Below are 25,724 nucleotides of genomic sequence, written 5' to 3'. Positions count from 1 at the left end.
GTGAATTCCCTGTCCCTTAAATCTTTCAGCAATATCACCACTTCACAGGAATATTTTAGTGGGGCTTCCAGAAATTTTTGAGTCATAGGTCTAATATAATGTTATATACAGTATGATAATTACCATGAGAAATACACAGGTGAATAACAAAGGAAGCCCTGACATTAAGGAGCTCACAATATAGTAAGGGAGATCGTCTCATATACAGACATAACTATGTGAAATGTGACAATTGCATTTGAGTGTCACAACATATTAAAAGAATCTACTCTTCTCTAAATTAAATGATCATGGAGAATATTGGAATTGAGCTGAATCTTAAGGGATTGGTAGGGTTTTCATAAGCAAAAATAATATAATAGGACTTTAGAAACAAGGGAACATCATGAACAAATGTGCAAAGGTGAACACAAGGCATATTTGGGAAATTAAATAGATAAATTTGGTTAGAAATGAAAGTTCATACTCAGAGTAACATGAAATGAATAAGAGGCGAATGATGTGGGGCTCAGAAACTTAGTATTCTGAAAAAAAAACATAAAAGGGGAATTGATAGTTTTCTAACAATAGTAAAAGAAAGAAAGCATTTGTGAGGGAACTGGCAGTGACCTAAAGAATGAATCAGAACAAGGAACAGAAACTAGGAAGATGTAATCTTCCTTGTATCAGGTGGTAAGGTCCTTAAGTATGCTGACAGTCTTACTGCATTTTCTGCTCATTCAACAACATTGGAAGATCCTCTAATACCTACCAAATATATTATAAAGCCCTTTATCTGTCATTCAATATCCATAGTGTCCAATGTTCCTTTCCAACTTTGGCTCACAGTATCTCCTGTTCTGCAATTTTTGCTTCCACTTAATTGGACTGCTAACAATTTCATATTTCTACATTTTGTATACTTTTTATTGGGCATCTTAAGTTTCCAAACCAGTCAAATTACTTTCTGTCTATTGAAATAATTCTCTTCCTTAAAGTTGCCCATGAATCCCATTTTAATATCCCCAGCTAGAATTGATCTTTCCTTCATTAAACCTGTCCTAAACTTACCAATTCTATTTACCATTACAAGTAATTTGAACTTGAAGGTATATTTGTGTAAGACTGTTGGGTGTTGATGTGGGAGGATACAGTTGGCCAGCTCATACTCAGTCATTTGTGTTCCCTCTTCCTTTCTGGAAAGGGCGAAAAGATGACTGCTTCTCAAAACCGTTGCTGTCCTCTTACCTGGAAATGTGATCTTTTACTTAGCTCATTACTCTATCCTCCTTGTTTTTTTCTTTGGAGATTTAATTAGCCACACACTGTTTCAATAGTAAACTCGGTTTTAGTCCAGAGCCAAATTAATGGCCTTTAGTTCTGCCTGGTAAATATTCTCTCCTGATTTATGGAGTTTGTCAGTTGGACTGAACCAGCTTCTAACCTGTATCCAGACCTCTCAGTGTTAGGGGCTGGCAGGACAATTGAGTCAACCTAGGGAGTGAGTGTGAGGGACTATTCCAGGGAAAACCCTACAAATCACTTAGATCAAAGAAGACATATAGATGTATAAATGGCTATTACTAGACAGGCACAGGAAGAGGAAGTTGGAGAAAAAGTAAATCTTTAGAACTTCTCTTATTTTTTTCAGAAGAAACTACACAGGATAGCTTTAGTACAATTTCTTTGTTTCAAGGTGCCTACAGGCACCCAGTGACCCACCTTGATTTTTCCCTTCTTTGTCACTAGGTCTCTGTCTCTCTCTCTGTCTCTGTCTCTCTTAGTCTCTCTCTCTCTCTTCCTGTGTGTGTGTGTGTGTGTGTGTGTGTGTGTGTGTGTGTGACTGTTCCTAGCAAGGTATGAGACAAGTTTAGAAGGAGATAGGGAGTGAAGAATTCTAAATGGTATTTGATGGGGGAGGGGGGATTGGAGAGAAGGACTCTATGCAAAGGGCCTAGATTTTTTAATGACCTATGGGCCAAATACCTTAGCAGAGAGGGTAGGGGGGAAAATATCATGAGACACTTAAGAACAGATGAAAAGTTTTGGAAAAGCTGAATGGTTAGATAATTGATTAGGGAGGTGTAAAAGGATTGCCTTTTAAATTTAAGAAGGCATAGAAAGATTTTGCCATGGAAAAAATATCCTTAACCGTGAAGTTAAGGTTCTTAAAGTATTATTTTGTTCAGGTTCACACTCTTTAATCTAAGGAGAAAAATGAAGATTTACTATTTTTATATGGGCATGTGCCAAACTTTTATTCAGGATGATAGTTTATAGCTTTAGAAAAAGAAAAAAAGGATTAACATTACTGGTATTTCTAGTAGAGCTGTGTCTCAAAATTCCTCTTGTGCAGGGAGGATATATAGGATATAGGATAATTATTCCTAATAATTTCTAAGACTATTTTCATGTCATTTGGGGTTGACTAACAGTATCTTCTGCATTACTTGTATGACAGGTTCTCATTGGTCAATTGATTAATTGATACCTAAATTAAAAGAATTAGGACCAATTTAAGATTAAAATTCTTCATGTGACCAGACTAGGAATACAACTAGTAATTCCTGAATACCTGGGAAGGAATATCAGTATGTTTTTTTTTTTCCTTCCTTCTTTCCTTCCTTCCTTCCTTTTCTAATAAGAAAGGAATTGTTAATCATTTGATGTGTAGTGGAAAGTGTGAAGTGACATCTCAATGTATATCTTCTAATTCAAGATTCTCTGCATTATATTTGAATCACTTGAATAAATAAATAAATTTAGCTCCAAATCTAATTTTACTTTCAGAATCCAAGCCCTGTAGCCAACTTCTCATGATGCCTTGCTCTAAAATAAGCAGAGCTCTGCCTTTTTTATGACACTCAGTTCATCATGCAATGATTTCATGATTAGTCCATTCTAAATGAGCTCAGTGCTTCACTGAACTTTTAATATATCCTAAATGACAGACTGCACAGAGAAAATTTCAAAATACCGATGTTTATGCTTGTGACATATCAGAAAACAGTCACACACAAGCACACATACTAAAGCAAATTATTTTCCCTCAGCACTAATGCGAACTGACTCATTAATCTCTAGTGACTTCTTTGAAAAGTTACAAAATTTTTAGATAAATCAGAAGGAAATATATATTAGTGATTTTATCATTGGTAACATTAAGAAAACTCAGAGAATTTTACCATAGTTGTAGAATGAGAACGTGAGGCTAGTTGATCTAAAGGATTTCTTTTAGTTCTGGAATTATTCAGTGTTTGTTATTCTGTATAATATAAATAATGAAAAGTTAAATTGGGGGGGAGGGGTAGGAGGATTAGAACGTATTATTTTTAGTCTAGAAGTTTTGTTTCTTAAAATATTATCCTTTGTTGTAATACTTTCCACTACATTAATGATCAGATCCCAAAGCACTGTTCATACTCTGTATTTTCAGAGGATTAAGATAGCTCTACACTGAATATTTTTTTCCTCTCACTACAGGAGTGACAAATCCATACTTTATCCAGCTGCTTCAACCTGCTCATATTCCTTTGTTCTTTATGAGAAGATCAGGGTCCCCTGGCCCTGTGACAAAGAATGTGGGTGAATATAATAGGCTAAATTCCCAGATAAAGTTCAAGCTCAGACTGAATGAAGGGTGTGATGACTTCTTAAAAGGCTTTATCCAATCATCACTGACTGTTTGGCCAAATTCCAGGGCTCCTATTTGCTTAACAGTAAGATGGAAGACAACTGAATCTGTAGCCAAATTCTGACTCTTTTGTTAGCTGTATGATCCTGGAGAGGAGCAACTACAGAAAACTACCAAGGTGGTATCAGAAATCTGACCATTTGCAAAGAATAAGAGGAACTGCATCCTGTGAAAATCAACTTGTCATCAACTTTTGTTTGCTCTGGGACTTTGTCAGATAGCTCCTACCGGCACCAGGTGAGCAAGCCTTGTTTTCTTCAGGAAAAAATGGTGGGACTTTCAACACAGCACAGGAAGTTTAACCAAAATAATAGGCTTCACTGAGGGCTTTACTTCCCACAAGTATAGAGGGCAAAGGAAATTGTGTGGTAACCTGCAGAGAGAATATGGTTTATTTCAATCAGTAACAAGTACCAGCTATGTACGTACAAAGTGCAGGCTGGTGTCCCTATCACACAAGATAAAAGGGCTGGTGGAATGCCTCTATATTCTCCTTGTTACCAAAGTGAAATCTTCCTTGAAAGAGTGGACTAAGTCTTCTTAAAGAGAAAGTGAAGTTTGAAGAAACAAAGAGGAAGACTAATACGTAAGGAGGTTGGAATGTGCTAGAAAGGGAAGAGAAAGAGGACTACTGAACATTTGGCACTAAGTAATAGGCATGAAGTTCTTAAGATCAAGGGTGAGCTTAGACCCTCTGAAGAAGAAGCAGCTCTTCCTGCTCCCCAAAATGAAGATGTGAATCTATGGCTGCCAACAAGTAAAAGGTCATAGGGTAGTGGTTATAGGAAGAGACTTGCAGTGGTGACTGCCATGGAGTCTTTATGTTTATCAAACAGTAGATTACTATAGTTATTGATTACTGTACTTGGGTAACTAACCTATTCCACTGATCCACCACTCTATTTCTTAGGTAGTACCAAATAGCTTTGATGATTGCTGCTTTATAATACAATCTTAGATCTGGTAGAGCTAGGCCTTCCCTTGTATATCTTTTCATTAATTCACTTGTAATTCTGGACGTTTTGTTCATCCAGATGAATTTTGTTATTATTTTTTTCTGGCTATATAAAATAAATTTTTGGTAGTTTGATTGGTTTGGCAATGAATAAGTAAATTAATTTACATAGCCTTGTCATTTGTATTATATTAGCTTGGCCACCCCATGAGTAATTGATATTTTTCTAGTTGTTTAGATCTGACTTTATTTATGTGAGAGGTGTTTTGTAATTGTGTTCAAATAGTTCTTAGATTTGTCTTGGAAGCTAGACAACCAAATGTTTTATATTTTCTACATTATTTTAAATGGAATTTCTTTTTATATTTCTTGCTGTTTGGCTATGTTGATAACATGTAGAAATATTGATGATTTCTGTGAGATTACTTTATATCTTGCATCTTTGCTTAAGTTGTTAATTACTTCAAATAGTTTTTTTAGTTGATTCTGTAGAATTAAAGAATTGTACCATCTTATCATCTGCAAGTATACCATCACATCATCTGCAAAAAATGATAGTTTTGTTTCCTTATTGCTTATTTTAATTCCTTCAACTTATTTTTCTTCTCTTATTGCTAAAGCTGACTTTTTAAATACAATATTGAATAAGAGTAGTGATAATGCACATCCTTATTTTAGCCTTAATCATATTGGGAAACCTTCTAGCTTACTCTGATAACGTGTAATGCTTGCTGATGATTTTACATAAATACTACTTTTCATTTTAAGGAAAAGTTCATTTACTACTATGCTTTCTAATGTTTTGAATATGAATGGGTGATGTATTTTGTCTAAAGTTTTTTTTTTAATCTTTTGAGGTAATCATATGATTTCTGTTAGTTTTGTTATTGACCTGGTGAATTATGCTGACAGTTTTCCTAAAATTGAACCATCCCTGCATTCCTGGTATGAATGCTATATTGTCATAATGTATTATCTTTTTGATAAATTGCTGTAATTTCTGCTAATATTTTATTTATTTATTTTTGGCATTAGTATTCATTAGAGAACTATACAATGTTCCTTCTCTGTTTTGGATCCTCCTGGTTTAAGTATCAACACCATATTTTTGTCATAAAAGGGAATTGACACAACTCTTTCACCTATTTTTTCCCAAACAGTTTATGTAATAATGGAATTGTTTTTTTAAAAGTTTGGAAGAATTCACTTGTAAATGCTTCTGGCCATGGAGAATGTTTCTTAGCAAGTTCACTGATGGATTGTTCAATTTCATTTTTTCTAAAATGGTGCTATTTAAGCATTTGATTTCCTCCTTTATTACTCTGGGTAGTATATATATTTATAATTCATCCTTTTCCCTTGGATTGTCATGTTGTTGCCAAATAGCTGGGTATAATATCTTCTACTTATGGCTTTAACTTGCCCTTCATTAGTTGTGAATTTACCTTTTTCATTTCGGGTACTGGTAAATTGGTTTCCTTCCTTTTAAAAAAAAATCAAAGTGTCCAAAGGTGTATCTATTTTATTGTTTTGTCCCCCCACACCAAACCACCTCTTAGTTTATTTATTTATTTAATAGTTTTCTTACTTTCAATTTTAATAATCACTTCTTTGATTTTCAGAATTTCTAATTTGGAATTTAATTGGAAATTTTTATGTTATTTTTCTAGCTTTTATTAGTTGCATGCTTGATTCATTGATCTCTTTCTCAATTAAATTCATGAAAATATTTAGAGATATAAAATTTCTCCCAAGGACAGCTTTGATAATATCCCATACATTTTGTTATGTCGTCTCATTATTGTCATTCTTTTTGATGAAATTTTGATTTTTTTAATGATTTCTTGTTTGATCCACTCATTCTTTAGGATTAGATTACTTAATTTCCAATTAGTTTTAGTCTGTCTTTTATTTTTCAGATTTTATTAATTTATTTATTTTTAGCTTTCAAAATTCACTTCCACAAGATTTTGAGTTCCAAATTTTCTCCCCATCTCATCCATACCCCCACCCAAGATGGAGTTAATTCTGAATAACCCCTCCCCTAATCTTCCCTCCTTTCTATCCCCCCCTTCTATTATCACCTTCTCTTTTACTTTTTCTGTAGGGCAGGATAGATTTCTATACTCCATTGCCTATATTTCTTATTTCCCAGTTGCATGTGAAAACAATTTTTAATATTTGTTTTTAAAACTTCGGGTTCCAAATTTTCTCCCTTCCTCCCTTCCCACCCACCCTCTTTGAGAAGGCAAGCAACTCGAAATAGTTTATACATGTGTAATCATGCAAAACACTTCCATAGTTATCATGTTGTGGAAAACTAACTATACTTCCCTTCTCTTAACCTGCCCCCTGTTTATTCTGTTCTTTCTTTTGACCTTGTCCCTCCTCAGAAGTATTTGCTTCTGATTACCCCTTCCCCCAATCTGCCTTCCCCTCTGTCATCCCCCTACCCCCTTGTCCCCTTCCCCTCTATTTTCCTGGAGGGTAAGATAGATCATGCCCAATTGAGTGTGTATAATATTCCCTTCTTAAGCCAAATCCTATGAGAATAAGATGCACTCATTCCCTCTCACCTTCCCCCATTTCCCCACCACCATAAAAGCCTTTTCTTGTCTGTTTTATGTGAGATAATTTACCCCATTCTACCTCTCCCTTTCTTCTTCTCCCACTATAGTCCTCTCTCACCCCTTACTTTTATTCTCCAGATATCACCTTTTCATCTTCAACTCACCTGTGCCCTCTATTTATCTATCTATCTATATATACATACATATACTTTTCCCCTCCAACTAACCTAATACTGACAAAGGTCTCATGAATTGCAAATATTTTCCATGCAGGAATGTAAACAGTTCAACTTTAATAAGTCCCTTATGATTTCTCTTTCCTGTTTACCTCTTCATGCTTCTCTTGAGTCTTGTATTTGAAAGTCAAATTGTCTATTCAGCTCTGGTCTTTTCATCAAGAATGCTTGAAAGTCCTCTATTTCACTGAATAACCATTTTTTCCCCTGCAGGATTATACTCAGTTTTGCTGGGTAGGTGATTCTTGGTTGTAATGCTATCTCCTTTGCGTTTTGGAATATTATGTTCCAAGCCCTCTAGTCCCTTAATGTAGGAGCTGCTAAATCTTGTGTTATCCTGATTGTGTTTCCACAATACTTGAAATGTTTCTTTCTGGCTGCTTGCAATATTTTCTTCTTGACCTGGGAACTCTGAAATTTAGCTACAATATTCCTAGGAGTTTTCCTTTGGGGATCTCTTTCAGGAGGTCATTGGTGGATTCTTTCCATTTCTATTTTACCCTTTGGCTCTAGAATATCAGTGCAGTTTTCCCTGATAATTTCTTGAAAGATGATGTCTAGGCTCTTTTTTTGATCATGGTTTTCAGATAACCCAATAATTTTCAGATTATCTCTCCTGGATCTATTTTCCAGGTCAATTGTTTTTCCAATGAGATATTTCACATTGTTTTCTATTCTTTCATTCTTTTAGTTTTGTTTTATAATGCCTTGATTTCTCATTAAGTTACTAGATTCCATTTGCTCCATTCTAATTTTTAAAGTAAGTATTTTCTTCAGTGAGCTTTTGGACTTCCTTTTCCATTTGGCCAATTGTGATTTTTAAGTCATTCTTCTCCTCATTGGCTTTTTGAACCTCTTTTGCCACATGGGTTAGGCTATTTTTAAGGTGATATTTTCTTCAGTACTTTTTTTGGGTCTCCTTTAGCAAGCTGTTGACTTGTTTTTTCATGGTTTTCTTGCATCACTCTCATTTCTCTTCCCAGTTTTTCCTCAATTTTTCTTACTTGCTTCTCAAAATCCTTTTTGAGCTCTTTCTTTCTTTTCTGCTTTGGAACTGTGAGGATTCCCTCTCCACCACCACTGCGGTGCAAGCTCCCTCACGCCATTTGCTCCTCCTTGCCTCAGAACCACCACCCAGAACTGTGACCCAGATCCAAGCATTGGCAAAGCAAGAGAATCTTGCCTCAGCACCAACAAAGAGATTCCTGCAATCAGCCACTCCATTCCCCCTTAGTCTGTGACCCGAAAACTCTGGAAGCAGCCACCGCCCCGGGGCTGCATTAAGACTGGAGTTGCGACCAAGCCTCTCTCTCACCATGATCACAGACTTTTCCTACCGACCTTCTAAGTTCTCTTTGGCATTTGCGGGTTGATAAGTCTGGAAACTGCCAAAGCTGCCTGTGATTTAGTCCTCTGAGGCCTGTTTTACCTGTGTGCCCACACTGAACTGTGTTCCTCTCCCAGTCCAGTGTGATAGACCTTTGCTATCAACCATCCAGGTTGTCTTGGCCTGGAAATTTGTTTCACTATGTCTTTTTGTGTGACCTGCTGCTTTGGAATCTGTTTAGAGAAATTTTTTACAGGCATTTGGAGGTGTTTGGGGGAGAGCTCAAGCAAGTCACTGCTTTTACTCTGCCACCTTGGCTCCGCCCCAGTCTATCCTTCTATAGCCCTTAATACACATAAATTTTTTCCATCATGGTCTGAAAAGGGTGCATTTAATATTTCTGCCTTTCTGCACTTGATTTTGAGGTTTTTGTGACCTAATACATAGTTATTTTTTTCTCTGTGTGTATATGTGTGTGTTTGTGTGTGTAGATGTCATGGCCTGAATAGAAAAAGGTTTATTCGTTTCTATCTCTATTCAGTATTTTCCAATGGTTTATTATATCTAACTTTTCTAAAATTCTATTCATCTCTTTAACTTTTTTCTTGTTTATTTTGTAAAGGTTAGATTTATCTAGTTCTAAGAAGTGGAAGTTAAGATCTCCCACTAGTAGAGTTTTGCTCTCTGTTTCTTCCTTTAACTAAATTTACTTCTCTTCTAAGAATCTGGATGCTATACCACTTGGTGCATGTATGTTTAGTACTGATATCACATCATTCTCTATAGAACCTTTTAGCAAGATATATTTTCTTTCCTCGTTTCTTTTAATTAGGTCTATTTTGCTTTTGCTTTGTCTGAGATCAGGACTGCTAACACTGCATTTTTTTTTCACTTCAGCTGAAACATAATATATTTTGCTTCAACCTTTTACCTTTGCTTTCTGTGTATCACTCTGCTTCAAATGTGTTTCATGTAAACAACATATTGTATGATTATGGTTTTTAGTCCATTCTGCTGTCTGCTTCCATTTTATGGGAAAGTTCGTCCCATTCACATTCACAGTTATAAATCTGTGTATTTTTCTCTATCTTATCTCCACCTCCCCCGCCCCCATTTATACTTTTCTCTCTCCTTCCACCCTGTCCCTCTTCATGAGTGTTCTGCTGTGGTCCACCACCTCCCTCAATCTGCCCTCGCTTCTCTCAATTCCCCCCTTTTCTTTCCCCTTTTCCCTCCTACTTCTGTCCTTCCTTCTTTCCTCCCTTGTATCACTCTCTCTCTCTCTCTTTTTTTTTTTTTTTACTTTCCTCTTTCCCTTCCTACTTCCTTATAGGGTAAGTTAAATTTCTATACCCATTTGAGTGTGTATGTTATTCCCTCTTTGAGCCAAATCTGATGAGTGTGGTTCAAACGGTGCTCAACCCTCCTTTCTTTCCCTCTACTGTAATAGGTCTTTTGTGCCTCTTCATGTGACATAATTTATCCTGTACTGCCTCTCATTTTTCTCATTCCAGTACAATCCTTTTCTCACCCCTCATTTTTTTTTAATATCATAACAAAGTCAACTTATATCCACACCTTCTATCTATATTTACTCCTTCTAACTGCCTTAATAGAGATACAGTTCTCAAGAGTTGCAAGTGTCACCTTCCCATTTAGGGATGTAAACATGTCAACCTTACTGAATAACTATTTTTTTTCCTTTCCTATTTACATTTTCATGCTTCTCCTGAGTCTTGTATTTTAAGATTGAATTTTCTTTTTAGCTCTGGTCTTTCATCAGGAAAGTGTGAAAGTCCCCTATTTCATTGAATGACCATCTTTTCTCATTAAAGATTATGTTCAGTTTTGCTGGGAAAGTCAATTCTTGGTTGTAATCCAAGCTCCTTTGCCTTCTGGAATATCATATTCCAAACCCTCCAATCCTTCAGTGTAGAAGCTGCTGTGACCTGGGTAATCCTGACTGTGGCTCCTTGATATATAAATATCTTTCTAGCTGTTTGCAGCATTTTCACTTTCACCTGATAATTCTGGAATTTGGCTACAATATTCCTTGGAGTTTTCATTTTGGGATCTCTTTGAAAATCAGTGGATTCTTTCAATGACTATTTTACCTTCTGGTTCCAGGATATAAGAGAAATTTTCCTTGATAATTTCTTGAAAGATACTATCTAGACTTTTTTTTTCTTTTGATCCAGACTTTCAGGTAGTCCAATAGTTCTTAAATTATCTCTCCTGGATCTGTTTTTCAGGTCAGGTTTTTTTTATGAGATATTTTTGTTTTCTTCTAAATTTTTCATTCTTTCGATTTTGTTTGAGTGATTTTTGATGTCTCATAGAGTCATTAACTTCCTCTTGTGCAATTCTAACTTTTAAGGAATTATTTTCTTCAGTTAGCTTTTGCACCTCCTTTTCCATGTGGCCAATTCTACTTTTTAAGAATTTATTTTCTTCAGTCATTTTTTTTCCTTCTTTTTCCAAGTTGTTGACTTTCTCATGCATACCTTTCATTTCATTTCCTATTTTTTCTTCTACCTCTCTTATTTGATTTTTTAAAAAATTCTTGTTGAGCTCTTCCAAGATGAATTTTTGATCTTTAGACCAATTCGTATTCCCCTTTGAGGTTTCAGATGTAGGTATATTGACTATGTTGTCCTCTTCTGAATTTGTGTTTTGATCTTCCCTGTCAACATAATAACTTTCTATGGTCAATGTTTGTTTTTGCTTCTTGCTCATCGTTTGCCCATTTCTGGGCTTTTAAAGTTGATCTCTGCTTCTGGGGCACAGAGGGCACTCTCCCAATCTTTTTGTGCTAGGAGCCGGGGCCTTGTTCCCCAGCTTTGTTTGTTGAGGTCTCAGGTGCTGGGTGCTGGAGGCTGTAGGGTTCTGGCAGCTTACTTGGTGCTGAACTATGTCCCTAGTGCGTGGTGTGTGGTGTGTGCTGAGGCCAGGTGGGGTTTTTATGCCTTTCTCTTGGGCTACACTGAAGCACAAGAAGGTCTGGCCTTTGGAGGATGCCTGACTTCCCTGGACTGTGCTGAAGCACCTAGAGGTCCCACTACTGGAGGATTGCTGCCTGCCTGGGGCTACATGGAAAGCAAGTGGTGGTTCTTGTAGCTGGAGTCTGCTGGTGCATGTCAAAAGTCCTGGTGTTGGCATTTGCTTGCTCCACCACACTGAGGCTCGTGATCACCTACTGGTTTCCTGAAGTGGTGCTTACTGCTGACTTACTGGGGTGCTTCCTCTTAGTCTGTGCTCCTTTTTTACCTTTCTTAGACCTTTCTTGCTGATTCTCCAAGTCTCCTGGGCTAACACACTGCTCTAAACTGTCTTTCCACTAGCTGCACAGTTCCAGTGTTTTGGTTTATTTGGAGGTGAATGTGGGAGAGCTACAGCGATTTACTACTTACTCTTGTCATCTTGACTCCTGGAAAGTATCATAATTGATTTTTGAAATATTTTTTGAGTTTTGCTAAGAGGACTTTTTGGGCTTGAGACCAATTCATATTTCTTCTTGAGGTTTCACATGTAGGTATTTTAACATTGTTTTCCTCTTCTGTGTTTTGTTTTGATCTTCCTTTTCTCCATAATAGCTTTCTATGGTGAGAGAGCTTTTCTGTTTTTTACCAATGTCTTAGGCATTTTCAGACTTTTGAAGTTGAGCCCATGGGGTACAAGGGGCATTGTCCCAAGCTTTTTGTGCTGGGGCCAAGGGGGTCTGATCACTGGCTTTCTGAGCCTGGGCTTCATTTCCTGGCAGTTTGCCCACTGCGCTGGTAGAGCCTAGCCTAGTCGTGCCTGGTGTGCTGGGGGTTCTCAGCCTGGCAGTTTGTCTTCTGTGCTGGGGCTGGAGGCCTCACAGCTGTCATGCTGTGCCACTGTCCTGCTGAACCAGGACCAAGGAGCCTCAGATGCTAATCTGTGCTGTGAATAAGAGCCTTGCACTGGCTTGCCCAGATACCATTTGCTTTGGACTGCTCTCTTTTGTTACCCAAGTGACACAGACCTTTCCTGAAGTCCTTCTAAATGGTTATAACCTGGAAAATTGTTCCACTCTGTCTCTTTACAGGTTCTGTCATTCTCAAATCCATTTAGAGGCTTAAACTTTTTTTTTTTTCTGGCTAGCTGGAATTTCTCCACCCTCATGGCTCCTCTGATCCTTCTTGAAAATAATATTAATGAGAGCAAACTCTTAAATACACATCTGAAAAGAATTGTGTCAATAAAAGAGCATAGGTGAAAACAGGCAAAAAATTTGTCCACATCCTGCTCTGAAAATATGTCATATTCTACTTTGTTTTGTCTCTATCCTCTGTCTGCACTAAAAACAGTTACATACTGAGGAATGTCTGTTCATGTTCATTTCTTTCCATTCTTGCTTATAGGAAGGGCAATGGGTTTATCCTAAGTCACATTCTTGTCCACTAATATGATCTGACTAAATCTGATTTTGCATTAAAATATACACCATGGTAGAAACATATTTTTGCCTCCTTTCACCTATGCTTTTTTACTGACATAATAAAATGTCATTCCTTGCTCTGAAGGAACTCATAGTTTAATCAGTGTTACAACCTGTAAAAACAACTATGTGGAAACAAGTTATATAAAGGATAAATTGGAAATAAGCAACAGAGATAAAGTACATGAATTAAGGGTAGTTGAAAAAGATTTCCTGTAGAAAATGTGAGTTTTGCATTCAAGGTATGAGAAACAGATAGTAAAAATGCCTCAAGTTGGGAGATAGAGCACCTTGTTTGAAGGACAGCAAGGAGGTCAATATCATTGAATTAAAATGTGTGTGTGTGTGTGTGTGTGTGTGTGTGTGGTGGCAAATGGCACCTGGATACAAAGTTTGAGAACACTGTAAAGAAGGGGCAACTAGGTGGTGCAGTGGATAGAGCACTGGCCCAGAAGTCAGGAGGACCTGAGTCCAAATCCAGCCTCAGACCAAACACTTGACACTTCTTACTAGCTGTGTGACCTTGGGCAAGTCACTTAGCCTCAATTCCCTAAAAAAGAAAAAAAAAAAAAATATATATATATATGTATATATATATAGTAAAGGAGATGAGGCAAGTTTTGAAGGGCTTTGAATGCTAAGCACAAAGCGTTCCAAGGTCAGCCATTTATTCACTTTCCCCCAGTTTGTACTCTTTCACCAGGAATTTGCAATGTCCCAGGAAAACTCTTTTCCAGGAAACTCACCATTCTGTGAGACAACATCATCTTTGGTACTCATCCCTCATTAATACCCTCCATACTCTCTACTCATCTAACTGGAAAACTGGAGGGTGCAACAAAACACCCCTGCAAAGATACCAATAAAAGAAGACTCCTAGGCCATTAATTTCTCATGGACATTCACTCGTTGGACTTCTTGGACTGTACTATGTTTCAATGCTAGGTCCTTTCTTCCCCAGGAACTCCCCTGACCTCTAAATATGTTTCAGGTTTCTTTTGTGAGTTATGCTCCCTTCTTATATTGTAAGCTCTATGGGGGCAGTTATTGTCTTCATTTTTCATATTTGTATACTCAGGAATTAGCACACAGTACCTTGTACATAGCAGGCACTTGGTATATGTTAACTGACTGACAAAGAATCTTCTATATTGTCCTGGGTAGGAAGCCATTGGAGTTTGTTGCATAGACAAGTGACATGGTCGTGCCTGTGCTTTAAAAAGCTCACTTTGTCAATTAGGTGGATTTTGGATTGGAGTAGGTAGATATTTTTTATAGTATTTATTTATTTATTTTTGGCTAGGCAATAGGGTTAAGTGACTTGCCCAGGGTCACACAGCTAGTAAGTGTTTTATGTCTGAGGCCACATTTGAACTTAGGTCCTTCTGAATCCAGGGCCGGTGCTCTATCCACTGCGCCACCTAGCGGCCTCAGTAGGTAGATATTTTTGCCAGGGAGATTAACTAAGTGTCTGTTGTAGTTGACCACGTTTGAGGAGATAAAGGCCTGTATTGGGGTGGAAGCAGTTTCAGAGGAGAGAAGCATGCCTAAGCAAAAGATCTTATGTAGGTAAACTTAAAAGGCTTTGGCCATAGGTATAATGAGAGGCCATAAGGATTGAATGTGAGGAGGGGATTGAGGATGACACCTAAGTTATGTCCCTAAATGAATTGTAGCTTTCCACAGCAACAGAGAAGTTGGGAAGATGGGAGTGTTTACGGGAGAAAGGTAATTTGGTTTTAAATATTTTGAGTTCAAAATAATTATGGGCTTCCATTTTTATATTTTATTTTTATTTATTTGTTTATCTTTTTTATTTATAGTTTTCAACATTCAATTTTATAAAATTTGAGTTCTCAATTTTCCCTCTCCTCTCCTGCCCCCTCCCCAAGAGGGTATATAATTTGACATAGATTAGACTAGATACTAATGTACAATCATATTAAACATATTTCCACGTTAGTCATGTTGCAAAATAAAAATCAGAACAAAAGGGAAAAAAACACAAGAAAAGAGAGAGATGGGGGAGAGAGAGAGAGAGGGAAGAGTATAGTATGCTTCAATCTGCATTAAGACTACGTAGTTCTTTCTCTGGATGTGCATAGTATTTTTCATCATGAGTCTTGGAATTGTCTTGAATCCTTGTATTGCTGAGAAGAACTGAATCTGTCAAAGTTGATCATCACACAATGTTGGTGTTATTGTATACAATGTTTTCCTGATTTTGCTAACTTCACTCAGCATCAGGTCATGTAAATCTTTACAAGTTTTTCCGAAATGTACCTATTCATCATTTCTGATAGAAAAATAGTACCACTAAATTCATATACCACACCTTGTTCAGTCATTCCCCAATGGATGGACATGTGATCAATTTCCAGTTCTTTGCCACCACAAAAAGAGTTGTTATAAATATTTTTGTACATGTGGGTCCTTTCCCCTTTTTTATAATCTCTTTGGGATGCATACCTAGAAGTGGTATTGCTGAGTCAAAGAGTATGCACAGTTTTATAGACCTTTGGCCATAGTTCCTAATTGCTCTCCAGAATAAGTTCACAATTCCACCAACAATGCATTAGTGTTCCACTGTGCCCATATCTTCTCCAACATTTATCATTTTCCTGTTTTGTCATGTTAACCAATTGTATAGGTGTGAGGTGGTATCTCAGAATTGTTTTAATTTGCATTTCTCTAATCAATAGTGATTTACAGCATTTTTCACATGAATATAGGTAGCTTTATTTTTTTTTATCTGAAAATTGCCTGTTCATATCCTTTGACCATTTATCAATTGGGGAATGACTTGCATTTTTATAAACTTGACTCAGTTCTGTATATGTTTTAAAAATGAAGCCTTTATCAGAGACATTGACTGTAAAAAAAAAAAGTTTCTCAGCTTTTTGCTTCCCTTCTAATTGTGGTTACTTTGGCTTTGTTTATGCAAAATCTTTTTGATTTAATGCAATCAAAATTATCCATTTTGTATTTGATGATGTTCTCTATCTCTTGTTTGGTCATAGATTCTCCCATTCTCCATAGATGTGACATGTAAACCATCCCTTGCTCTTCTAATTTGCTCATGGTATCACCCTTTATGTCTAAATCATGTAGGGCATCCATTTTTAGTTGCCTAATAGAAAGTTGCAGGTGCAAGACCACAAATCAGGCATCTGGATTATGTGAGATGAGGAGGGAAGAAGAGGGAGTTCCCAGTGAATGACTTCAAGTTTTTTTTTTTTTTTCGCCCGACAAAATATGAGGCAAGGTTCTCAAATAAGAGTGGAGAGAGAGGAGTTACAGGATGTTTGAAGAAAGACGGGAAGATTTGAGCTGCTTTGCTTCTTATATAAACATTCATTTGTCCTTTCTTATCAACTCTGCCTCTACAGCTTCTCACATACCCCTTTTCCTTCCCAGTGACACTGCTAAATAACTTAATTCAGTACTTTGTTACCTTCAAATTAGATTAGTTTGTTATTTTTGAGGTTTTTCAGTGGTTTATATATACCTAGTCTTTTCCTTCTCCAATCTACCATTACCACAAATGAAAAAAAACTTACTCCTAATACACAGTTCAGTGTATGCCACTTAACTTCCCATTCTAAAAACTACAAGAACTAACTCTTATCTATAAATAAAATACATGTGACTTAGCTTACTAGTTAAGGCCCTGAATAATCTGGCTCTACCTAACTTTTCTCATCATATTTCTCATTTCTTTCCCTCTTATACTTTTTGTTTTAGTCAAAATTGATCCATACTATTCCTTGATCATGCCCTAACCTATCACCTTTTCACATTCATGTAAGGTCATCAAAGAATTAATCAATCAATTGAATAAACATTTATTTAATAGCTAACATATGGCATCAACTATATTAGTAACTTTGGATACTAGTACAAAAATGAAATATTCTCATTTCTCAAGAAATACACATTTATATATTAAGACTATATATATGACATAAAACTAATAAATATGTTCACCATGCTAGAGGTGCATTTCCAATGAAACAGTCCCTTTTGAAATCTTAATTTCTCTTCAAAGGTCCTCATTGAGATACATCATTTTCCAAAATTAACCCAGAACATTTGATCTAGACCTTTCTTTCTTCATATCATACTCTAATTTTTATTATACTCATTCTTGTACATTCCATTCTCTTCCTAGTTGATGCTGTGTGCTTTGAGGAAAAGATTGTGTTATTCTATATTTAAAAGCAAAAATAAGGATCATCTAGTCCAATCTCCCCATTTTACAGAAGAGGACATTATTAGCCAGAGAGAAATATGATATTTCAAATGTGAGTGACCTTTTATTTGATAGAGCAACTCCTAGAAATAATCTATCTTCTAGTCCATTTTATTTTAGTTATAACAAGATTTTACTTTTAAAATATTATATTTTTAGATATTTCTTGCAAGAAAATATAGTAAATATGCCATTAAAAAACAACAACAACAACAATTCTTCTTCTTTCATATTTAATCATGGCAAAGGGGTATAATTATAGGAATGCTAAAAATTTAACATTTCCTAAAATAGAAGTATTGGTCATTCTAAGTAAATATTTTCTGATTCGAATGATGTTAAAGCCATTTTGAGGGGTTTGCTTATGGTTCATTAAACTCTTATAAGTTGTATATTTTTCATGGACTCTCTAATCCAATGAATTGTCTCTTCTCGTCTTTCTATTAATACTAAATACAATATATTTTTACTTTTCCAGCAATGAACTCCTTGGATCTGTATGGTGAATATTTAAGTAAAAGCTTTTCATTTTTTTTTCAGCCAAAGACAAGGTTTATTAAAGATCTGCCATACTGGCCAGACTCTTAAGGAACCTAAGCATTTGTATTGCTAATGCAAGTGGGCCAGATCTTAAGAATCTAAGCCCTTGGTTAGACTCTAATAGAATCTGAGCACCTTAATGGAGGCCAGCAGAACCTCATATATAGAAAGACTGTGGGAGGGGTCTAGGAGTGGCCAAGTAGTCTGGGGGCCTGAGAGGTAATAAAAATCCAGGGACCTGGACCACTTGGCTAAGGGAAAATGAAGCCTATATAGCATTAAGGGTGGGAAGTGGTTGGGGCCATAGGAAAGTGAGGCATGGGAGGGCTAAGAACAGAGAATTGGGAAAATTGGGAGAATGAAAGGCCAGTTGATAGGATTATAGTCTCAAGTGAACACCAGAGATCTGGCCATGTGGGAAAGTCCAGAGTTTTTTCCTTTTGGGGGTCCAGATCCCAAATACATGGTCTTTTCCTTTTAGTGGTTCAGATCCTATCCTCATCATTCCCCCATCAAACAAATGGGACCCGATTATTTTTTGGTGTAAGATGTGAAGGTCATGGCTTCTGAAACTGCTTCCTGCTGACAAGGAGCGTAGAGCTGTCCCTGCCTTGGTGGAGTGGGGGGGAGTCCCAAAGGGAAGGTTGACTGGAACTGAACACAGGCTGCATCTGGGGACAATGGGGGGACATTGGCCGGTACCCGCTGTTTTCTACCAACTGCAGGTGAGTGGCCTGTAGTCTGGAAGACACAAATCTGACAGAAAAGACTGCAGGGCCCAGATATAGGGAGAAGTAAAAGTGTAAGAGCCCCATTAAAATCATTTACATTTGACCTGCAAGATTATCTGATCTTGTTACTTTTTGGAAAGTTGAAGTAATACTTTTGCAGAAAGAAGTTTTCCACCCCTGGGTTCAATAGTTACACAAATGAATTTGCCAAGAGACTGACTTTCATTTCAATTATCACTGAGATTTTCCTCCTCAAACCAAACTGAAGATTCTAACTTAATTTTAGTTGTTTGGGAGCATTGAATGACTACACATTCAGGTCAAAACAGCAAGATCTCACACACTTGTATTGTGCTTATATTTTTTGCTATCTATTTGCTCTGACTATAGAAATTTGCTTTAAATGGATAAAGCAGGGACAAGATTTAGAGCCCAAATATTTCAGGATAAAACATCCTTAACTTTGCTTGAATTAATATAATTCAGAGTTTTCCAACCATGCAGTATCAAATCACTTCATAGCCAGACTCAGGAATAGCCAGGTGCGTAGCATTCCTGAGCCAGGAGGATCCCATCTTGGACTGAGGCTAAAATTGTCCTCTCAGCTTTTCCCAATGCTGACTTCCCACAAGTATGACATTCTCTCCTAATAGCTTGTGGCATTTCTCTCAGAGGATGGATTATTCATTACAGACGGATTATTATGATCCATCAGACAACTAAAAACAAAATTATTTACAATGCCATGAGCTTTTATCTCAAACAGCAAGTTTCATTAATCACAGATTAGGAAAAAACTTTTCCAGGATTTACATCTCAAATTTACATTTGTCCTGATGTAAAAAGCCAATTGTTAGAGAGTATTTCCATATACTTGCAAATTCTCAGCAAGCCATAACCTAAACAAGCTTTTGGCAAGTTTACAAATTAAAACAATAACCAACAATGGCCAAATTGTTTTAGCTGTAACCAAATTATGAAAAGTTGCTTGACATAACTGATAAAAAAAGTTTACTAATTTGAAACAAAACAAACCCATTACCAATCAAGTGACTTCAGTTTCGTTAAATGCATTTTCAAATTACACAGAGAATCAATATCTCATCATTAACAGTTAAAACTAAAACTTTAAAAAGAGCGGGCTTACCCAAGTTTGAAGGTTGGCTGACTTCTTTACCTTGACCTATCCCCCTTCCCTATCTACCCACAGCTCCTGGAGATTGCAGTGGGGGTGGGGGAGTGAGCAGGATGTACTGAACCTGGGTGATACTTCCAGGCAAAGGTTTCCCCAGGGTCCAAGGCCATTGTCAGTGGGGCCTATTCTGTAGCTGCTGCCCCTCCCTGCTAATTCCTTTCACCAAGTGCAGGAGGGCTACTTTAAAGGTGAAGGGGGAAGGGTGAAACTCTCTTCTCCTATGAGAGGAGTTAACAAAGCTACCCTGTTGATTCAAAGGAAGGGAGTGGGAGAAGGGAGTGACCAGGGATGTAAGGATGTGTTTCAAAACTCCTTAATGATTGATCATAAAACCTCCAGAATAATCTGTTGAAATGTTTTTAGCCTTTCCAACTTTTCCCTGTAGCCTCCATGAAGGAGGATCCAGGGGTGTAGAAGGAGGGGCATTAAGTAAACCTCAGGGAACCAAAAAGCACCTGCAATTTTCCCAATTCCCTAGCTCAGAGAGAATTGACAGAATTGGGCATATGCTTCCAGATAGCGTGTACGTCCTTGTCCCCTGTGCTGTGGAAGGTGTACCCAGGTCCATGCCCTTGAACTGAACCAGTGACTGAGAGCTTGAGAGCATCAGGCCAAGTTTGAGACAAATTCAAAATTGTCTGCCCAAAAAGTACCTCCAAGCCTTTCTAGGTGCTTGGAGAGCAACCCCAACTGCAGGGCAAGAAAAAAAAACATTTGTAATGTTGTGAAAGAAGAATCAGAAAAAAAGGGAAAAAAAAACATGAGAAAGAAAAAACAAAATAAAGAGAAAATAGTATGCTTCATTCTGTATTCAGACTCCAGCGTTCTTTCTATGGATGTGTATTGTGTTTTCCATCATGAGTCTTTTGGAATTATCTTAGATCATGCCATTGCTCAGAAGAGCTAAATCTGACAGTCAGTCATTGCACAATGTTGCTGTTATTATGTATTGTGTTCCCCTGGTTTGGCTCACTTCACTCAGCATCAGTTCATGCAAGTCTTTCCAGGTTTTTCTGAAATCTGCCTGCTCACGATTTCTTATAGCACAATATTATTCCATTACATTAATATACCACAACTATTTTCAGCTAGCCATTCCCCAATTGATGAGCAAACTCTCAATTTCCAATTATTTGCTACCAGAAAAAGCACTGATATAAATATTTTTGTACATGTGGGTCCTTTTCCCTTTTTTTATAATTTCTTTGGGATATACACCTAGTAGTGTTATTGTTGGATCCAAGAATATGTACAATTTTTTATCCCTTTTGGCATAGTTCCAAATTGTTTTCCAGAATGGTTGGATCAGTTCACAACTCCACCAACAATGCATTAGTGTTCAGTGTTCCCACATCTTCTCTAACATTTGTCATTTTCCCATTTTGTCATGTTAGCCAATCTGATAGGTGTAATGTTGTACCTCAGAGTTGTTTTGATTTGCATTTCTCTAATCAATAGTGATTTAGAGCATTTTTTCATATGGCTATAGATTCCTTTAATTTCTTCATCTGAAAACTGCCTGTTCATATCCTTTGACCATTTATCAATTAGAGGACTTGTATTCTCAGAAATTTGACTCAGTTCTCTATATATTTTAGAAATGAGGCCTTTATCAAAGAAACTAACTGTAAAAATTGTTTCCCAACTTTCTGCTTCCTTTCTAATCATGGTGGCATTTGCTTTGTGCAAAAACTTTTTAATTTAATGTAATCAATAGTATCCAGTTTGCATTTCACAATGTTCTTTATTACTTGTTTTTTCTTAAATTCATCTCTTCTCCGTAGATCTGACCAGTAAATTATTCCTTTCTCTCAGAATTTGCATACAGTTTCATCCTTTATGTTTAAATCATGTGCCCATTTTGACCTTATCTTGGTATATGGTATGAGATGTTGGTCTATGCCTAGTTTTGGACATACTGTTTTCCAGTTTTCCCAGCAGTTTTTATCAAATAGTGAGTTCTTATCCCAAAATCTGGAGTCTTTGAGTTTATCAAACAGTAAATTACTATAGTCATTGAGTACTGTGTCTTGTATAACTAACCTATTCCGGTGATCTACCACACTATTTCTAAGGCAGTACCAAATAGTTTTCATGAATGCTGCTTTATAATACAGTTGTAAATCAAGTATGACTAGGCCATCCTCCCTTGCTTTTCTTTTCATTAATTTGCTTGATATTCTGGACTTTTTGTTCTTCCAGATGAATTCTGTTATACTTTTTTCTAGCTGTATAAAATATTTTTTGATAGTTTGTTTGGTATGGCACTGAGTAAGTTAACTAATTATAGAATTGTCATTTTTCTTATCTTAGCTCAGCATACCCACAAACTACTAATGTTTTTCCACTTATTTCTATCTGACTTTGTGTCAAAATTGTTTTGTAATTGTGTTTATATAGTTGCTGGGTTTTTCTTGGCAGGTGAACTCCCAAATATTTTCTATTGTCTACATTTATTTTAAATGGAATTTCTCTATCTCGTGTTGTTGGACTTAGTGATATATAAAAATGTCAATGATTTGTGTGGGGTTTAGTTTATATCCTGCAACTTTGCTAAAATTGTTAAATAGTTTAATATATAACATATTGTAGGATTCTGTTTTTAAATTCACTGTACTATCCACCTCTCTTTTATGGGAGAGTTGATCCCATTCACTTTCACAGTTATGTTTACTGTCTTTCTCACCATTCTATTCCATCCCCCACCTTGGTTTATACTTTACTCTCTCCTTTCACCCTTTCCCTCTCATCAGTGTTTTGCTTCTGACCACCACCTCCCTCATTCTCCCTTCCCTTCTATCAGCCTCCTTCCCTTTTCTTTCCCCTTGTCCTTACTAATTCTTCCCTCTCTTCTTCTCTACCTTCTATCCACCTACTCCCTTTTTTTCCCCTTTTCCCTCCTACTTCCCTATAGAGTGTAATAGGTTTCTATAACCAACTGAATGAACAAATCCCAAGGGAGTGAGTTTCAAACAATGCTCACCTCTCCCCCCTTCTTTCCCTGTACTGTAGTAGGTTTTTGCACCTCTTCCCATGATGTAATTTATCCTGTTCTGCCTCCCCCATTTCCTCTTCTCCCATTATACTGTTTTTTAACCCATCAATTAATTAATAATTTTTTATCATCATGTCAAATTCAACTTATTCCCACACTCTGTCTGTGTATACCCCTTCTAACTGCCTTAATAAAGATACAGTTCTCAAGAATTACAAGTATCATCTTCCTATGTAAAAATGTAAATGATTTAACCTTGTTGAAAAACATGTTTGTTTGCTTTTTTCTTTCCTGTTTACCTTTTTATGATACTCTTGAGTCTTGAATTTGAATATTTCTGTTTGGTTCTGCATTTTTTATCAAGAATGATTGAAATTCCCCTCTGTCAGTGAACATCCATCTTTTCTTCTGAAAGATTATTCTTGGATAGTTAATTCTTGGTTATAATACAGGCTCTTTTGCCTTCCAGAATATCATATTCCAGGCCCTGCTGTCCTTTAATGCTGAAGCTGCTAAGTCCTGTGTATTCCTGACTGTGGTTCCACAATATTTAAATTGTTTCTTTCTGACTGCTTGTAGTATTTTCTCCTTGATCTCATAATTCTGGAATTTTACTATGATTTTCCTTGGACTTTTCCTTTTGGGGTCTCCTTCAGGAGGTCATTGGTGGATTCTTTATATTATTAATTTACCCTCTGGTTCTAGGACATTAGAGGAGTTTTCCTTCATAATTTCTTGAAATATGCTTGTCAAGCTCTTTTTTTTTTGATCATGGTTTTCAAGTAAACCAATAATTCTTAAATTACCTATCCTGGATCTATTTTCCAGGTCAGTTTTTTTTTTTCAATGAGATATTTTACATTTTCTTCTATTTTTTCAGCTTTTTTAGTTATTCAAATATTTTAATAAGAGTTCTGTGCAAGGCATTTAAAACACCAGTTTCTGAGAATAAACTCCATTGGAGAGAGAGAATTCAGAAGGCAGGTAGCCACAGAACTGAGGGAGTTTCTTGATTTGGGGCAGGATCTGAGAGCCCACTGTTTTCTGATCAACCTTGTACTGCTCTGTAATCTTGTATTTCTTTTTTCCTGTGTCAGAAATCTCTCCTTCTTGGTGTCTAGGTTTATGGAGCCTCTTCTTCTTGAAGTAAGCATCATTAAGATGATTTGGAAATTTTACACCCAAAAGGTTAACCCTGATAGAGGTGGCAATGACAAATTTCTGATGAGTCCTTCTCAGAGGAACACAGTTGATGGTCAGAGGTCCAATCACCAGTAGCAAGTCACTAGGCAGCTGCTTAAGGAAAACCACTTGCTTGCCCCTGTGGCGGCCATTGAGCATGAACAGAACCATGTGCGGGGTGATGCTAGATTGAAGTTTCCTCACATGCTGGCTGAAGGGTTTTTTGCCATGACTTGGCAGCTTTGTAGGCACATCCTCAGCTAGGTAATACCTCAGCATCTTGCAAATCTCTACCACATGGGTTCCTCCATTTTTATTACCACAAGCACCTTCTCTTTCTTTTTCCTTTCAAGCCAGGTTTTTGGTATAGAATATTTCTGCTTGTACGTGGTTTGCTGGGAATACATTTCAGACTTGGAGTATCTACTGATCGCTTGGGCCAGGACTGGATTCCAACTGCAGTGGTTTTGATGCTTTTTCCACCATCTTTTCAGCCATATCTTCCTTTTTGTTCTTCTCTTCTTTTTTCCTTTTGGATCTTCTTTTCCTTTGGCTCCTTTTTTATTTGTTTGTTTGTTTGTTTGTTTGTTTTTTGTCTGCCGTTTTGAGAGAAGGTCTATTTTTTCATTCTTTTGATTTTGTTTGACTGATTTTTGATGTCTCATAGAAACATTAGCTTCCTAGTCCCCACTTCTAGTTTTTAACAAATTGTTTTCTTCAGTTAGCTTTTGTATCTCTTTATCCATTTGGCCAATTCTGCTTTTTAAGGAGTTCTTCTCTTCATTGAGTTTTTATTCCTGCTTTTCTGTTTGGCTAATTCCACTATTTAAGATATTCTCTTTGTTGGATTTTTTTTTCCCATTTGGCCAATTGTGTGTATATGTGTGTGTGTGTGTGTGTGTGTGTGTGTGTGTGTGTGTGTGTGTGTGTTTAGGGAATTGTTTTCTGGTTTGTTTTATACTAAATGACTAAGATGTTAATTGTTTTTATTTCAATTATGCCTTATTGTTTTTTTATTTTCTACAATAATAAGACTCATTTTAAAAAAGTGATTCAATGCCACAATCATGTATTAAGCACTTATTTTGTGCTAAAAACTGCATATTCTCAGTAAACACACAAAAAGATACAGTTGCCATTGTCAAAAAGCTTACATCATATTGAATTACCTAAAGAAAAACAATCCATATAAAATCTTGACTCTTTTAGATTATGACCTGGTTATAGTACATTAGAATAGTTACATTAATAATAAATATTTTTTTGTTTCTATACAAATTCTGAACACCTGACTAGATATATAAATAATATATAAAATATAAAACATAGGTAATAATAATAACTAACACATATTTCTATATATTTCTTTTTCTATATCTGTATCTATCTTTATATCTCTCTATATCACTTACTATGTGGCAGACACTGTGCTGAGCACTTTGCAATAATTATTTTACTTCATCCTTTGAATAATCTTTTGAGTTAGGTGCTATTATTATTCATATTTTACAAGTGAAGAAACTAAGGCAGGCAGAGAGTTAAATGACTTGCCCAGGGTCACACAGCTAATAAATGTCTAAGTTCAAATTTGAACTAAGGTCTTCCT

The 25,724-nt window shown here is 36.5% G+C and overlaps 1 pseudogene; it reads right to left on the bottom strand.

The window, feature by feature from the left end:
• Nucleotides 1–23,863: 23,863 nt before the first annotated feature.
• The window catches only part of LOC114048093, a 57,843-nt pseudogene continuing 55,982 nt past the window's right edge, over nt 23,864–25,724 (bottom strand).

Source organism: Vombatus ursinus, unplaced genomic scaffold, assembly GCF_900497805.2.
Source record: "Vombatus ursinus unplaced genomic scaffold, bare-nosed wombat genome assembly UNPS02014791.1, whole genome shotgun sequence".
Classification (NCBI taxonomy): domain Eukaryota; kingdom Metazoa; phylum Chordata; class Mammalia; order Diprotodontia; family Vombatidae; genus Vombatus; species Vombatus ursinus.
Note: the sequence above shows the minus strand (reverse complement) of the source record. Positions and strands in the feature narration are given on the sequence as shown.